This window comes from Takifugu flavidus, chromosome 15, assembly GCF_003711565.1.
Source record: "Takifugu flavidus isolate HTHZ2018 chromosome 15, ASM371156v2, whole genome shotgun sequence".
NCBI lineage: Eukaryota > Metazoa > Chordata > Actinopteri > Tetraodontiformes > Tetraodontidae > Takifugu > Takifugu flavidus.
Window position 1 is genome coordinate 9,493,330 of NC_079534.1, and position 18,571 is coordinate 9,511,900.

The following is an 18,571-nucleotide window of genomic DNA, read 5'->3' on the forward strand; positions in this document are numbered from 1 at the left end:
GTCACTCCACTGGGTCATGGTTTCCTCTCCTTTCCTCTCCTTTCCTCTCCTCATCAAGCAGACTAGTTATGCTGATTCTTGTGTAGTTTTTCTGCTTCCCCCCCCCCCCTATTTATTTACAGGTATCACTGCCATCGGAGCTGCATAATGACCGCCGGCCCCGTTGAAGTGATTGTGCATCATATTTTTTGTGTGTGTTTCTGTGCTCTGTGCCTCTCCTCTCCCTCTCCTCTCCCCCTCCTTCTCCTTTTCCTCTCCCTCTCCTCTTCTTTCCTCTCCTCTTTCCCCTCCTCTTCCTTCTCCTCTCCTCTACCTCCCCTTCACTCTACCTCTCCTCTCCTCTACCCCTCTCCTCTCCTACCTATCCTATCCTCTACCTGTCCTCCCTCCTCTCCTCTCTCTTTACCCAGCCGGCCATCAGCAGGAGGGTCCCCCTACATGAGCCTGGTCCTGCTCAAGGTTTCTTCCTGTTAAAGGGGAGTTTTTCCTTGCCACTGTTGCTTGTCTGGGGTCAGGCCCTGGGATTCTGGAAAGCGCCTTGAAACAATTTTGATTGTATAAGACGCTATATAAATAAAGATTGATTGATTGATTGATTGATTGATTGATTGAACAACAGCACCCATTGTTAAGTGCATTAAGGGGGCCAGAGCAGGTGATATAGAAGCAAATTTAAAGCTTCTGGCAAAAAATAAGTATAAATTTGGTAAAGTTATTTTTCACCTCGGCACAAACGACACCCAGCTTTGTTAATCGGAGGTCACTAAAATTAATATTGACTCGGTGTGTAACTTTGCCAAAATTATTTCAGGCGCCATAGCATTCTCTGGTCCCCTCCCCAATCTGGCCAACAATGAAATGTTTAGTCACTTTACCTCTATCACTGGCTATCACGGTGATACCCCAATAACTACCTGTCCTTTGTAGATAATGAATGGCGCCCCTCTTCTAGTAAGATGGACAATTTTGTTAGATCAAATCCAACCTGACAAATCAAGGTCCAGATGCATCCTTGTAGTCTTACACAGCTCTCTGCTGATTCAGTATAATAATAATAATAAGAAGAAGAAGAAGAAGAAGATTTTTGATTTTACAAAAACATTTTATTTACAAAGCACACAGGGACGCAGAAAGCCCTGTCTAGAGACACACAGAATAACAAATACATAAATAGATAACTATTAAAAGAGCAGCAAGTATAATTTATCCCACAAGGGGTTGTGCAAAAAACGGTTGTCAATGACGGTGCATAAAACATTCTCGTGGCACCATATCTCCTGAAATTTGTCGAGGTCATTTATCATTTTGTAGAAGTCAAACTCCCACCTCAGCCTGGACCGTACATTACAGTGCCACACAGAGGCGGCCTCCCAGTCTCCAGATTTGGCCATTTTATTCTTTCGTGATATGTAAATAGCCATCTTGGCCTCACCACAAATAAAATTTAAGAGCTGCCACTTGTTCCGAGCAGCTTTTCTGTACCCCGCACCGAAAATAAATGATCTAGATGAAAAAGTTTCATTAAAACCACTAAAAACACCTTTCATCATATTAAAAAGCACAGTGAGTCTCTCACACTCACTGTACGTGTGGAAGACAGTTTCCCGCCCGGGACAAAATGGGCACCGGTCCGACACAGCATTGTTCATCTTTGAGAGCAGAGCGTTCAGGGCGACGGCTCCGTGCAGGATCCTCCACTGGAGGTCCCCAGTCCTCTTCTCCAGGGGGGGTTTGTAGAGCACCCTCCAGCAGGGGCGGGCACCATCCCCTCCCAGTCGATCAGCCCACACGCAGGTGTTCCTGTTTGACAGTCCTCTCTTGTTTAATCCCCTCACACACTCACAGTACAGGGTCTTCTTCTCGACTGCCTGCAAGGAGAAGGTCTTCGGTGGTCTTAGGAGAGGACCGTCGAGATTCCCGAGATGGGCGGTGAGTCTGATCTCTGGAAAGGGGTCCTCGCAGTCCAGTTCTGTCCCCTGGCCATAGTCTACCAGGAGCCGTCTCTCTCTCTCACTGAGCCCGTTCCTCCACAGCTGAAGCGCCCCCTCGGCTGCCTGGGCAGAGCGGATGCCCAACAGGGAACCCACTGCCTCCACGCCCGTTAGGTCCGGCCCTGCCGCAGCTACCACGTGCTGCAGCAACACGGTCCGGGTCCGGTGTAGTGCTGCCTTCAGCCTCGGCGCGGCTTCGGCCGAGACGTCCAGCCTGGCTCCATTTACTATGGGTTCCCTTAGCAGCCAGTACAGAGAGTCAGAGCCAGTTCATTTTTCAACTTTAAAAAGGGCCCATGCCTTAATAACACTCTTATAAAAGTCTGGCAGCCCATTTAATTTAACAAATTTTAAGTCAGTTAAAAACAGAGCGTCATCCAGCCCCAAGTTACTCACCCGTCTGAAGACACATCTGGCCACATCTCTCCACATTAGGTAAAAACCTTTGTATAAACTGGATTCTAAAAGTGGCGGTCCTGCTGGCCAGGTGGATGAGGCCCTGTCCTCCCTCCTCTCTAGGCAGGTACAACACTCCCTGCTGGACCCAATGCATGCCGTCCCAGAAGAAAGACAGGACTCTTGCCTGAAGCTGTTCTAGCAACCCCGAGGGGGGCTCTGCGCAATTTAGCCGGTGCCAAAGCACAGAGGCCACCAGGTTATTCAGGACAAGAGTCCTGGCTCTGTAGGACATGCGGGGGAGGAGCCATTCCCATTTTTTAATTTTCCCTTCTACCCTCTCCAGCACATCTAGCCAATTCCTTCTTTCAAATTCTCCATCTCCAATAAAAACACCTAGGTATTTTAGGCCGTCCCTTCGCCAGGCAAGATCCTGGGGAAGGACCGGCAGACCATTTGTCCACCTGCCAACGGCCAGGGCCTCACTCTTGTGCCAGTTGACCCTGGCCGTGGACAGGCGGTTGAATAAAACTGTTAAATTAGTTAAAACATCCACGTCCCTCTGGCTACGCACCATTATTATTACATCGTCTGTGTAGGCAGATAAAACTATTTTTCTATGAAGGGACGGTAAAAACAGGCCATCCACGCTTGTACGAATCCTAGAGAGAAGGGGTTCGAGGGAGAGAGCGTAGAGCATTCCGGAGAGGGCACAGCCCTGCCGGACGCCTCTATGCACCCTGAAGGGAGCACACAGACTGCCATTAAACTTCAGCATACTCGCAATGTCACGGTACAGGACGCGGATCATCGCTATGAAGCCAGGGCTGAACCCGAACCTCTCCATCACCTTCCAGAGGAATGCGTGTTCAACCCGGTCAAAAGCCTTCTCCTGGTCCAGCGAAATGAGACCAGTATCGACGTCCAATGATCTAGAGACTTCCAAAACATCTCGAATTAGGTGGACGTTGTCTACTATGAACCTGCCGGGCACACAGTAAGTCTGGTCCCGGTGGATGACCTGCTCCATAGCTTCCCTGAGCCTGGATGCCAAGGTTTTGGACAGAATCCTATAATCCAGACACAGCAGAGACACAGGGCACCAGTTCTTAATCTCCTGCAGGTTGCCCTTTTTTGGCAGGAGGGTGACCACCGCTCTCCTGCAGGACAACGGCAGGGAACCCGCGGCCAGGCTTTCATTAAAGACTTCCAGCAGGTCGTGGGCCACAATGTCCCAGAAGGCTCTAAAGAACTCTACCGTGAGCCCATCGACACCTGGAGCTTTCTTTCCTTTCATCCCGAGCAGTGCGGCGTGGAGCTCGTCGAGCTGCAGCGGCCTGTCCAGCCACGAGTTTGTCTCCTCAGAGATCCGAGGGAGGCCCCCGCAGAACTCGTCGAACAGGCCTTCATCGCTGCAGTACTCGGTCTCGTAGAGGGAGCAAAAGAACTCCACTGCTCGCCATCTTATCTGGCCTGGCTCCACGAGTTCCTGCCCTGTGCTCGAAAACAGTGAATGGATCATTTGGTTCTGCCCGCGCCTTCTCTCCAGCCCAAAAAAGAAGCTAGAGGGAGCATCCATCTCCGTGATGTCCTGAATCCGGGACCCGACCAGTGCACCCTGTACCTGATTGTCCAGCAGGCTGGCCAAGGCCATTTTTTTAGATTGGAGGGTTTCAATACACCCTCGATCTCCTGTGGAGCTGCCAATTGCCTCTAGCTCCACTATCTCCATCTCCAGATCTTTGATCGACCTGCGTGTGTCCTGCGTGCCATTGAGAGTATACTGCTGGCACAGGAGCTGTATCTCTACTTTTCCACGGTCCCACCACTGTCTTAGGCACGTAAAATCGGATTTTCTCTCTCGAAACCTCAACCAGAAATGCCGTAAAACATCTCTAAAACTGTTATCTTGGGCTAAACTGGAATTAAAATGCCAGTATGCACTCTTGGGCAAAATGTTCTTCATGGCAACTTCGCCTAAAACCAACGAGTTATCTGTAAAACTGACTGGCGTGATCCTACAGCCCCTATAAACACTAAAATGATGTTTAAAACAATAAAATTGGTCAAGTCTGGCCGAGGAGATCCTACCCTCACTCAAGCGGGACCAAGTGTATTGCCTGCTGTACGTGTGCATCCTCCTCCACACATCCACCAGACCATGAGAATAGGCCAGCTGTCTCAGAAAATGTTGCGAGGCTGGATGGGGCTCTGCATGGTCCCGGTCTAAAAACGACTCGGTGCAATTAAAATCCCCACCAAAGAATAATAAATCGTCCCCACAACCATTTAAAACAGTGCCGACTTTTTCTAAAAAGCTCTTCCTCTCTGTACCGTTGGTGGGAGCATAAATATTAATAAAAACCAAGGAGTGGTTTTGGAGGCGTGCTTTCACCATCAAACACCGTCCCCTCACCACATGCTCCACCTCCAGGGACGATGGAGTGAAGCTCTTCGAGAAAAGGAGGCCCACTCCACCACTGAGGGAGGTGTTGTGGCTCAGCAATTCCTGCCCTTCCCACTCATTCTCCCATTCTGCTTCATTGTTCCGGTCGCTGTGGGTCTCCTGGAGGAACATGACATCAACTCGTTTTCTTTTTGCTGTGTCGAACACTAGTGCCCGTTTCCTTGCGTCCCTGGCGCCGTTTACATTCAACGTTCCCACTCTGAAAGTGTGCATAGTGAGGTGAAGTTAAAAATCAAAGACAGTAAAAAAAACAAGGAAACATCGCAAGCCTTTTTTATATGTTGAGCTGTTTCCTTGCCTTGCCCATATGTTTTTTAAGCCTGAAGATTTCAGGGTTGGTGAGGTCTGATGTAGCCCTATGTTTGATCAAATGACTCGCCGACTGGACAAAGAGGAGCATGTCGGGAAAATGTTTTTCCAGATTAAGGCCCTTCATGCCCTTGGTCTGTCTCAGGAAGTTACTTAGCATGCTGGGAGGGTACAAATTGTTTTCATGCCCGTCTGGCCTTGTGCCGGACAGCGAACTGCAGTCCGACATGGACTCGCAGTCACTGGTGTCCGTGCCAGCGGTTGCATCCTCCAGCCGCCCGGTTTCACTATCTCCCTTGTCTTTCATCGCACATTTACGCTTGTTGCGCCGCTTCATGGGAACAAGCCACCACTCAGACATACCACTAGCGCCCTCACCTGCGCCCATTGCTCCCTCACCTGTGCTCACTGCTCCCTCACCTCCCTCGCCTGTGCTCACTGCTCCCTCACCTCCCTCACCTGTGCTCACTGCTCCCTCACCTGTGCTCACTGCTCCCTCACCTCCCTCACCTGTGCTCACTGCTCCCTCACCTCCCTCACCTGTGCTCACTGCTCCCTCACCTCGCTCCCCTGTGCTCACTGCTTCCTCACCCAACTCACCTGTGCTCACTGCTTCCTCACCCAACTCACCAGCCGCTATCCCTGGCACCCCAAATTCACCCATCACTTGACTCACTCCACCTAGCTTACCTGTTTGGATCGCGTCCCCAGTCTCTCCTGCTTCACCAATTTTTACTGTTTCACCCATCACCTCACCATTTTTTTCCAGTTCATTCAAATCACACACACCATCAATCATCACGCCACTCAAATCACTCACCACCTCAGTTAAGGCCACCTTCCCCCTTGATTTACCACTCTCATCATTCATTTCCACCACCATTTCAACAATCTCGCTCTCTCCACTCACCTCACTCTCACGCGCACACTCGTCCCGCTTCTCCCTCCCCCGCGACTCCACTACCACTCCGTCCGGGGCAGCGGAGCTTCCCTCCGCACTGAGCCACCGACGCCTCGCCGCCGGAATGGGCCGCGGGGCCGGTGGCGCCGCGGGAGCGGCGGGCTCCGCCGCCGGCGCGTCCGGGGCCACGCGGCTCGGACAAGCCCTTGCCAGATGTCCCTCCTCTCTACAATTGAAACATTTGAGGGCGGAGGAGGTTGCAAAAAGGGTGTAATCGAAGTCGTCTACCTTGACGATGAACCGATAATTGAACTCCTCTGCCTTATTATTGAGGATCATATGCACCTGCCTGCGGTGAGACACTACGTGTCTCAGCAGCGGTGACTCACACCCTGATAACATTTTTCGGATGGGAGAGACCACCTTCCCATGCCGAGACAGCTCCCGTACTAGGAACTCGTCACTAATAAACGGCGGCACGTTGGATAGGGTGATCCGTGCCGCCGGCTGTGTTAGCGGAGTAACCTGGACAGACTGTCCGCCCACCGTGATCCCCGTCTCCACCAACGTATTAACCTGTTCCACCTTACTTAGGAACAGCACTACCGCCCTATTCATACGGGCGGCAGATTTAATTGAATTGTGGCCAATTTTCTGGCCCACCGCCAGAGCCACCTCCTCCACACTAAGCACGGAGCCCGCTCCCACCTTGACTCCGTGCTTCCTGCTCAAGCCGGTCAACCCGGCGTTGGCCGCCATGACGGCCGCCCGCGGACTCTCACACACGCTCCTTAAAACAATATAAACTCGACAATCACCACAATAAATCAAACTATATTATCCAGCATTCACACACATACAAGAAAAGAATAGGAAAAAAAAGCGGTTAAATGAATCAACTCCTCTTACCCATCTAATTTATCATATTCCTTGTGTCACTGGTGGAAGAGGGGAAGTGGCAGCAATATATCACTCCATTTTACCAATTAAGCCCAAAACCAACCAAGAAAGCCTGACTTCGGCATCACCCATCTGAACTGGAGGACAGAAAAGCTAGTTCTGGTTGTAGTTGTATGTCAGTTTCTGGGTGGGCTTGTCTGAGTTCTTTGACTTGTTATCTGACTTGGTGCTCTGAACAGATAAAATCCTTATTGTTGGTGACTTTAATATTCATGTAGATAATGTAAATGACAGTTTTATGAATGGTTTCATGTCATTATTTGAGTCGGTTTCTTCCAACAGATTAATCAACAAACTCATAGCTTTAATCAGAATCTGGTTAATTTGAAGATGTATACACCGTATATCTTTTAGATCCCATCCCAACACACTTGGATGTTTTACCACTAATTGGCAGTTCTTTTCTTGACCAGATAAATTGCTCTTTAACAACAGGTTTTGTACCTCACTCTTACAAGATGGAAGTAAGTAAACCATTGCTTAAAAAAGACATCACTGGTTTCTGATGTTTTAGCAAATTATAGTCCTATATCTAACCTTCCTTTTATATCTAAAATTCTTGAGAAGGTGGTGTTGACTCAGTTACTAAACTACCTGCAGAGGAAAAGTCTGAGATATTTCAGAGTCTATTTCAGTTTTAGAGCTTATCACAGCACAGAAACATTTGTTTAATTTACTAATGATACTCTTCTTCAGATCATATACTTCAAATCATATACTGCTTTCTATGCTGATTCTGCTGGACCTCAGTGCTGCTTTTGATACAGTTGATCATAGCATCCTGTTACAGAGATTTTAACATGTAACACCGGGATTAGAGGGACAGCAATAGACTGGTTTAAATCATATTTATCAGATATATATAAATTTGCTCATGTAGATGATGTTTCCTCTTCATATAATAGGGTTAGTAGGTACATGCCTTTTTTAGGAATCATTATTCGGCAGCATGGAAAAAACTTTCACTTCAATTCCGATGATACTCTTCTCTTTAATAAAGTTAGAGTAAAGAGAAACACCTATATATGACAGGATTTACACTTTATGTATCACAAGCCTGATCCTTGTGACATAAAAGAGTTTGTACAAACCTGAGTATACTTGGATGGGAAAGCCGGTTCTTTAACTTGACTTCCCGCAGCATATTGGCTCTATTGCTGCTGATCTTGTTCATTTTCAAAGCCATAACCTGGTTTGAAGCTCGGTGACACACCTGTAAAACATGCCAAGGATGATGAATTTAACAAGGCATAAGGATTAATAAATGAACTTGTTATATTGTCTGTTTATTGAAAAGCTAGTATTGTACAAACCTTCAAATGATCAATTATATTGATCAAGGGTTATTACTGTATATAGAAAATTAGAAATTGACATAATGCTCTTTTGTAGATATTTAATATCTGAGTGAAAATGAGGTCAGCCCGTAGTAGAAATTACAAAATGTGTCACTCTGGAGCTGCACAATCAATGTGCATGGTGACTACAGTTTTCATCTGCAGACTTAGATAATGGAGGAACCACCATACATTTTGTTCATGGTGGTTTGGGTTTATTCTAGCATGCCTTATTTAGAAGGCATGTCTATTGATGTTAAAACCAGTGATTACATGTAAGAATCAGTGTGTATCACTGTTACAGTGCAGTAGTACTAGGTAAAAACACAAAACACAAAAAGACAAATGTTCACAAAACATTTCTACAAGCCTTTTCAGTCCCCTTTGTGTTAGCATTTGTGCTAGCATTTTATAACCAGTATTATTAGTGCTACAGTGTCTAGACAAATGTAAGGTGTGTTGTGGAGTGTAGATGGAATAGATAAAAATAATTTTCTGGGTGATAATTTGATTTACTAATTTGAGTTCAATCCAAGCTATAATGCAATGCTAGTTCTTGTTCTTAAATCATTAAAATTACTTTAGGCAGAAAAAACAAATCTCAAATTTCTAAGAAATGAAAAATACAAAACTGACATGCAATGTATACGAGGCATTATATACAAACAAAGCATATACAAAGCAATGGATTTATTAAGTGGGAGTTTTATGTGTAAACTCCTCATTTTTTGTCTTATACACTTTACACCCAATAAATGGCTTCTATGTTCCAAGAAAGGGACATGAAATACCAAAATGAAATATCAATCATAAATTTGGACATAAACATCCTAAACAAATATTTGCATGAATCCAAAATCATTCACAATCCTCAATACTGAATGTTTATGTCTGTGTAGATTCTCAATCATCCAGGTCATAGTTATCCAAGGTAGTTTTCGTTGCGAACTAGTCACAGAAAAAGTTGAAGATGAGATGAGACGAGAAATAAAATAATAAAAAATTCCAATTGTGTTGGATTACCAAATTAAATAGTGTTGACAAGTGCACTGTGGAAAAACAGAAAATTAAAAAGTCTAAAGCAGGTTGTCTGAAAGAATCTGAAACTTTATGTCATCCACAAAAAATCAACAGTGTACAAAGGGCTAATAGGAAATGAAACATGCGGCTAAAGGTCTTGTAAAATGTGTGGCTTTGAACCATAACCTTAAACTAACCTTTAAGAAATGTCATTGCAGTGAAAAATGTATCCAAAAGATAGGTCTAGTCAAAAGCACAATAATCTGGGTAATGTCGAATGGACAAAACATTATATCAGATAATTTAGACAATTGTGGTCATTCATTTAGGCCTAATTTTTCATCCAATCAATTCATTCATTTTCTTAACCACTTTATACCTTTTGGGAGGATGCTGGAGCCTAACCCAGCTGCATATGGGTGAAGGCAGGGTACACCCCTGGATGAGTCGCCAGGTCATCACAAGGCTCTACGTCCAAAACTGAGGGTTAGGTATCTTGCTCAAGGGTACCTCTGTACCTCAGCAGTGCTGTGAAGGTGTACTGGCACCTTCACACTACTACCAGATACACCTTCCCTGTTTTGTCTGCACTGGGTGTTGTGACTCCTACTCTGGCCCCACCTCCTCCTGGGCAATCAGCTCAACCACCACCACCTGGGCCCTCTCCTTCAGCTGCACCCAATCCGCCCAAACGACTCTGCACCCATAAAAGGCCCCTATGCACTCAGGCCAGTGCTTGATCTTACTGATGTTTTTGGCAACACTTCCCGTTGACCCAGCATCTCTCCAGGCTCCCCAGCGACTCCCTGCGTCTTCCAGCGACTCCCTGCGACTTCCAGCGTCTCCCCCGGCTCCCCCGGCTCCTCTGCAACCTTCCTAGCCCCTCTTCCTCTGACCTCTTCCTCGGACGGATTTCTCCTGTCCTCTGGACACTTGGACTCCCCCACGGACTCTCGCCCCTGGATCTCAAACTTGGTTCGTCTGCCGCATCACGCACCTATAGTTTGTCTCGGCCTCTCTCATTTAGTTTCTTCCCTCCTGGTTTTTTTGCTTCATTAAACCTTCTGAGTTTACTTTTAATTCCCGTGTCTGTCTGCCTTCTTTGGGGTTCCGCCACACTTGACCGCCAGTCCTCTCGAGCGTAACAGAAAGATCAAGCCAAGATGAGTCAAGGTGGAACCCCGGGGGAGCCGGGCGGCCCTAGGACCCCCACGTTACCCTCCCCCCTCGAAAGAAGAGTGGAGGCCCACTCTGCCCAGCTCTCCTCCCTTCAGTCGGAGCTAACCAAGGCCTTCCCCACCATCCAAGGGGAGATTTCCGAGCTCCAGAGCTCCTCCCAGACCACCTCCAGTACCCTGTCCGCCCTCTCCAACCAGATGTCCGCCATGGCAACCGTTTTGGCTGCCATTCGGCAGAAGCTAGGCAGCGACCCCGGTGGGGCTGCTCCATCAGAACCATCTCTCCCGCTTTCTCCCCGAGCCGAGCCCAACCTTGCCAGCCCCCGTGTGTTCGGCGGGGATTTCGACCTGGGCAAGGGGTTCCTCCACCAATGTGAGCTGCTCTTCCGCCATCAGCCCTCCAGATTTGTTTCCGACGAGGCCAAGGTTGGATTTATAACCTCCCTCCTGGCCGACAAGGCATTGAGCTGGGCCATAGCTGCCGTCGACCTGGACCCCCGCCTCTCCTCAGACTACAGCGCCTTTCGACGGGAGTTCAAGGCTGTGTTCGAGCACCCCACCTACGGTGAAGACGCCGCGAGTCGTCTGCTCGCTCTCCAGCAGGGGTCACGGTCAGTTGCGGAGTACACCCTTGAGTTCCGCATCCTGGCTGCAGAGAGCCGCTGGGGCAAGACCGCGCTCCGTAGCGCCTATCGACGGGGCCTGAGTGAGGCAATCAAGGACCTGATTGTGAGGGACCGCCCCTCGTCACTCAACGAGCTGATCACCCTCTCGCTCCAGATGGATGAACGACTACGGGAGCGCCGCCAGGAGCGCGCCCAACGTGCGGGCGGTTCTACCCGCCAACTCTCCCACCGCACTTCCTCTGCCCCTGACTTCTCCCCTACCAGCACTGCCGCCCTGCCTCCTCACATCCCCTGGCAATCCCCAGCTCACTCCTCCCCCAGAGCCGGAGAGGAACCCATGCAGATCGGCCGGTCCCGTCTCTCACGGCAGGAGCGGGAGCAAAGACTCCGAGACCAGTTGTGCCTGTACTGCGGAAACAACGGCCACTTCATCCAAGCCTGCCCCGTCCGACCAAAAGGGCCTGCTCACCAGTAGGGGGAGTACTGGTGAGCCGAGCTGTGATTCCCCAACCCACCGAGCAACACAACCGCCTCTTCCCCGCAACCCTCTCCTGGGATAAGGAGTCTATTCCGGTGAGTGTTCTCATTGACTCTGGGGCTGATGAGTCCCTGATGGACTTTTCTCTCGCGCGTCAAGCTGGCATTCCCCTGGTTCCTCTCGATCGCTCCCTGTCCCCCCAGGCGATCGATGGCCGCTCTCTGGGTAACATCACGCATCGCACCATCCCACTCACCCTAACACTCTCGGGTAATCACATAGAGAGTACACGTTTCCTGGTTTTGCACGCCCCCACCGCTCCACTCGTGTTAGGAAGACCGTGGTTGGAAAGGCACGACCCCCACATCTCATGGGCTTCGGGTCGGATCCTGGGGTGGAGCGTGGCCTGTCACGCCAACTGCCTTCGCTCCGCCCCCTCTCCATCCAGTAATCCCCGGCCCGCGCTCACTCCCCCAGATCTCACTGGTGTTCCCCCTATCTACCATGATTTAGCCCCAGTGTTCAGTAAGGACAATGCTCTGTCCCTTCCCTCACCGGCCCTATGATTGCCCCATCGACCTCCTCCCCGGGGCTCCCTACCCCACGGGTCGACTTTACAATCTCTCCATCCCAGAGAAGGAGGTGATGCGCAATTACATCACAGAATCCCTTGCCTCTGGTATCATAAGACCATCTTCATCCCCCTTAGCAGCAGGTTTCTTCTTTGTGGCCAAGAAGGATGGCGGCCTGAGGCCCTGTATCGACTTCCGCAAACTTAACAACATCACCGTTAAGAATAAGTACCCTCTTCCCCTTATGAGTTCCACGTTCGAGCCTCTCACTCATGCCCGGGTGTTCACCAAGTTAGACCTCCGCAACGCTTACCACTTGGTGCGGATCAGGAAAGGGGACGAATGGAAGACCGCCTTCAACACTCACCTCGGGCACTTCGAATACCTGGTCATGCCCTTCGGCCTCTCCAACGCCCCCGCCGTCTTCCAGGAGTTGGTCAACGATGTGCTCCGAGACATGATCAACGTCTTTGTGGTGGTCTACTTGGACGACATCTTGATCTTCTCCCGCACCATGGAGGAGCACCACCAGCATGTTCGCCTGGTCCTCCAACGGCTTTTGGAGAACCGACTCTTCATTAAAGCCGAGAAGTGCGTCTTCCACTCCGCCTCAGTGGGGTACCTCGGCTACATCGTGGAGGAGGGGCGGGTGCGCGCAGATCCGGCCAAGATCCAGGCGGTGGTGGAGTGGCCACGCCCCACCGGCCGCACTCAGCTTCGCCGGTTCCTTGGGTTCGCCGGGTTCATCCGGCGGTTCATCAAAGGGTTCAGCCAAGTGGCTGCCCCTCTCTCCGCTCTCACCTCCACCTCGCGCCCTTTCACCTGGACACCGGAGGCTGAGACCGCCTTCTCGGCCCTCAAGGACAGGTTCACGACGGCTCCGGTGCTCGCCCATCCAGACCCCGCTCGGCAGTTCATCGTCGAGGTCGATGCTTCGGACGCGGGCATCGGGGCAGTCCTCTCCCAGCGGTCCGAGGCAGACCAGAAGATTCACCCATGTGCCTACTTTTCCCGCCGTTTTGATCCGGCTGAACGAAATTACGATGTGGGCAACAGGGAACTTCTGGCGGTCTATGGAGCCTTGGTGGAGTGGAGACACTGGCTGGAGGGAGCAAGACACCCGTTCCTTGTGTGGTCGGACCATAAGAACTTGACCTATGTGAGAACGGCCAAGAGACTCAATCCCAGACAGGGCCGCTGGGCTCTCTTCTTCAGTCGGTTTGATTTCACCCTCACTTTCCGTCCAGGTTCCAAGAATATCCGGGCTGATGCCCTCTCCCGCCAGTTTCCGGAGGAATTCCCCGGCGCCCCCAGGGACCCTAACACCATCGTTCCCCCGGCCCGGGTCATAGGGGTCATCTCCTGGCCGATCGAGACGGCCGTCGAGCAAGCCCAGAGAGACGAGCCAGATCCTGGGAACGGGCCTCGGGACCGAATGTTCGTGCCTTCCTCTGTCCGGCCGCAGGTGCTGGAGTGGGGCCACTCCAGTTGTTTCGCCTGCCATCCTGGCGCGCGTCGGACGGCGGAGTTTGTGCAGCGGCGCTTCTGGTGGCCCAACCTCCAAGAGGATGTTCGGGAGTTTGTGGGCGCCTGCACGGTCTGTGCCCGCAGCAAGGCCTCCCATCGCTCGCCAGCAGGCCTTCTGCACCCCCTTCCCGTCCCCAGTCGACCCTGGTCTCACATAGCCCTGGATTTTGTGACGGGCCTCCCCGTCTCGCAGGGGAACGACACCATCCTGACCATTGTGGACCGCTTCTCCAAGGGGGTCCACTTTGTCGCTCTCCCCAAACTCCCTTCTGCTGCAGAAACTGCTGAACTCCTGGTCTCCCACGTCGTACGTCTCCACGGGATCCCCCTTGACGTGGTCTCTGACCGTGGCCCCCAATTCACTTCTAGGGTGTGGCAGGCCTTCTGCAAGGGGATTGGGGCCACGGTCAGCCTGTCCTCTGGGTACTACCCCCAGTCCAACGGACAAGCCGAACGGGCCAACCAGGCTTTGGAGGCGGCCCTGCGCTGCGTGACCACCAGCAATCCTGCCTCCTGGTCAAAGTTCCTGCCGTGGGTGGAATACTCCCTCAACGCCATGGAGAGCTCTGCTACTGGTATGTCCCCCTTTCAATGTTTCCTGGGCTACCAACCCCCTCTGTTCCCCCAGCAGGAGCTGGAGATCGCAGTGCCGTCTACCAGGGCCCATCTCCGCCGATGTCGGCACATCTGGAAGACTGCCCGCAAAGCCATCTTGCGGGCCACTGAGCAGTCCCGGCGTTCGGCCAACCGGCGAAGGAGGCCGGCCCCAGCTTACCGGCCTGGCCAGAAGGTCTGGCTGTTGGCCCGGGACCTCCCCCTCCAGACCTCGCAGACTTCCTCCAGAAAACTGAACCCCCGCTACATCGGTCCCTACACCATCTGCAGCATCATCAACCCCTCTGCAGTCCGTTTGGATCTCCCTGCCGCCCTCAAGGTTCACCCGGTCTTCCACGTCTCGCTCATTAAACCCTTCTCCACCAGCCCCCTGTCCCCTCCTGCTCCGACTCCACCTCCCCCACAGGTCCTGTCGGACGGAGAGCCGGTGTGGAGCTGCTGGCGGTCCGCCGACGGGGAAGGGGCTTCCAGTACCTGGTGGATTGGGTGGGTTACGGCCCCGAAGACCGGAGCTGGGTGCCCCCATCCTATCTCGCTGACCCCTCCCTCCTCGAAGACTTCCACCGAGACCACCCGGATGCTCCTGGGCGGTCGTCCGGTGCTTCCCGTAAGGGGGGGGGTACTGTTGTGACTCCTACTCTGGCCCCACCTCCTCCTGGGCAATCAGCTCAACCACCACCACCTGGGCCCTCTCCTTCAGCTGCACCCAATCCGCCCAAACGACTCTGCACCCATAAAAGGCCCCTATGCACTCAGGCCAGTGCTTGATCTTACTGATGTTTTTGGCAACACTTCCCGTTGACCCAGCATCTCTCCAGGCTCCCCAGCGACTCCCTGCGTCTCCCTGCGTCTTCCAGCGACTCCCTGCGACTTCCAGCGTCTCCCCCGGCTCCTCTGCAACCTTCCTAGCCCCTCTTCCTCTGACCTCTTCCTCGGACGGATTTCTCCTGTCCTCTGGACACTTGGACTCCCCCACGGACTCTCGCCCCTGGATCTCGAACTTGGTTCGTCTGCCGCATCACGCACCTATAGTTTGTCTCGGCCTCTCTCATTTAGTTTCTTCCCTCCTGGTTTTTTTGCTTCATTAAACCTTCTGAGTTTACTTTTAATTCCCGTGTCTGTCTGCCTTCTTTGGGGTTCCGCCACACTTGACCGCCAGTCCTCTCGAGCGTAACACTGGGGCTGGAACTGAGGGGAAAAAAGACAGGCTCTACCGCCTGGTCTAATTATTCTGTTATAAAACTTTACCAACCATTTAGGGTCCATTTTAATACAATTATTGTCAAATCCAACTACTGTGCATGTAGGTTTCGAACACACAACATAAATACGTTACAGACATGTCACAATCAGATTGGCTGGTAAAAATGATAACACATTGACAAAAAAAACAATGGCAACATATCTCAAAACATGTTCCAGTAAATGGAGGGGAATACTGTACCTAGAGCGCACCTGACTGAAACATAGGTCGCAGAAGAACTCAGACGCAGACTTCTGCCAGCTAAAGCTGCAGTTCAACTGCAGAAAGAGCCACTTTATTAAACGCTGAACAGAAGACATATTAACGAAGGGACGTCTTCAATCACACACATAACCTGGCTTATGGTGTGCAGGTGCAAACAGTAATTAAAACAGTAATTAAATACATCAACAACCAGAATTCAATAAATAGATCACTAACATTGAAAGTTGCAAAAGATAACATTTACAACGAACAAAAACAGGGTTAACACCAACCTGAACCCACAGACACACTGCCACAAAGCATGCTTGGAAATTCCCACACTGACCCTCCCCAACACGGTACACTACCTTTGCTTATCTTTTCAAACAGTGCCTGTGACGTGGCAGTAACACAGCAGCAATACGGCAGTAACACAGCACTAACAGGGCTGGTTAAAAAAGCATACCAGTAAAAGTCACTCAGACGCGGCAGTAACATAACATAACAGCAACACGGTAGCACAGCACCAACAGGGCTGGTTGAAAAAACATACCGGTAAAAGTCACTGAGAGCTGTCTTCATCGAGAGTTTGTCCTCTTGATGGCTGCATTCACAGAATCTGAAATGTGGGCCCTCATGCTGTCCAAAACGAATAACGCTTTTTTTGTATGAAAAAATCCTCCCGGTTGCTTGTCATAACACTCGGTCAACCATTCTTTCATTAGGCTCTCTGCCATCCACCCTTTCGTGTTAACTTTCACGACAATGTCTTTCGGGAGTTTTTCTTTTGGCATAGTAATCCGCTTAAAAATTACCATTGGTGGAAGCTTCAGTCCGGATGCAGTGCAGCCCAAAACACAGGTGAAACGCGTCCTCTCATGGTCGCTTGTTGTCAGTGTGACAGATGCTTCACCTTTCTTGTTGACGGTCCTGGTGAGGGGCAGGTCAAACGTCAGAGGTACCTCATCCATATTTATGATGTTGTCTGGTCCGATGGAATTCTCTGCTATCTTTGTTTGAATGAATTTCTGAAAATTTGCGACTTGTTCCTCGTATTCGGGATGGAGTTGCTGACACAGAGTTGTCCGTGTCCTGATGGACAGACCTTTTTGTTTCATAAATCTTAGACACCACGACGGTCCTCCTTTGAAATCCTGAATTTTCTTTTCGGTGGCGATTGTTTTTGCTTTCAGTCTTATATGCACAGTAGAAACACCTCGGCCATCTGCTCTTTGTGTGCTCACCCAGTCCTCAAGAATGTTTTCCAGTTCGGGCCACCTGCTTCTATTACCTCTGAAAGCTTTTTTCGTCTTCTTACATTACTCCAGTTCTTCCCGCTGCCGTTTCCAGCGTCTCACCATCGATTCATTTATGTTAAGTTTACGTGCAGCAGCTCTGTTTCCTTCTTTATCGGCCAGCTCGATTGCTTTTAACTTGAAAGCTGTGTCATATGCATTTTCCATGATGAGGGTCTGTTTATGCTAATTTTATTCATACACAAAGCGCGAAGTTACATTAAACTTGCGTCTTCCTCGACACATATATTTCACCTGTCTCACTCTTACCTTTTCTGCTCGAGCGCCCCTAGCGGCCGATAGAAAAAAATACATAAATAAGCCGCACCGTAGAATAAGCCACAGTGTTTAAAGTGTAGGAAAAAAGTAGCGGCTTATAGTCCGGAAATTACGGTAATATAGATAATCATTTCAAATGGATGGAGTGCCTGACCTAGATTTATACAAAGCAGAAAATGAATCTACTGTCAAAGGATGTCACTGGAGAATTACATCACAGATATCAGAGAGATGATTTAGGTCTACCGTATTTTCACGACTATAAGGTGCACCTAAAACACTGAGATTTTCTCAAAAATCGACGGTGCGCCTTATAATATGGTGCGTCTTGTGTGTGGACTGAGTTCCAAAATCTGCTCCGCGCCTTTGGTGGGTGCACTACGGTAAACGCTCCGCCAATCGATTAGCGGCACACCTACGCATAAGGATCCCCTAAAATGGCGCTGGTCAAGCAAGACGCGTATGAATGAGGCTTACTTTAAACTGCAGGCCATCGAATATCCGGTTGAAAATGGCAATCGAGCAATCTTAGTGTTTTCGCTTTATGAGGAGGTGGCATCTCTCCATACGCGCGAGGACAACTGTTGCGCAGCGGCTGCCCGCGGATTACCAGGAGAGGGTGGCCATCTTCCGCACCTACTGCCGCAACAAGATAAACACGCCCAGCCACATCACCAACATGGATGAGATCCCTCTGAACATCCCTTTGACCCACAAAGTGGAGAAAAAGGGACCAGCACGGTGGCGATACGTACAACGGGGCACGAGAAGTCGTTGTTCACCATGGTTCTCGGCTGCCACGGAAATGGACAGAGCGCTGGATGACGGAAGGCGAACACTCCTTCACAAAGACTATGAGGCAGCGGCGGGCAAGTTAGCTCCGGGTAGATAGCTCCTTGACAGCTGCTGGCTATCTGATTTGTCAAGTTAAGATTAACAAAAAACAGGATGTATTTTTCCTCGAAAACTCACACCTCCAATGGCCTCATTTCGAAAGTGAATCATTTACAAATGAAAAATACAGCAATGTTTTATTAAATGCTACAAGCATAATATTTCATATGACTACCGTTGTTTGACAGCTTTGGTGTCGCTCCTCTCTTGCTGTCACTAATTCCACCTACATTTGATCGACAGATAGAGGAACCAATCACGTGTGCAACAATAATATAA

At 50.2% G+C, this 18,571-nt stretch overlaps 1 protein-coding gene across 1 annotated transcript in view; it reads right to left on the reverse strand.

The window, feature by feature from the left end:
- The window catches only part of LOC130539368 (uncharacterized), a 123,613-nt gene extending 115,543 nt beyond the window's left edge, over positions 1-8,070 (reverse strand). Inside the window, exon 1 of the mRNA XM_057057696.1 lies at positions 6,431-8,070. The gene's annotated coding sequence lies outside the window, so the exon portion shown is untranslated. The remainder of the gene's footprint in view (positions 1-6,430) is intronic.
- Between the last annotated feature and the right edge of the window lie 10,501 nt (positions 8,071-18,571).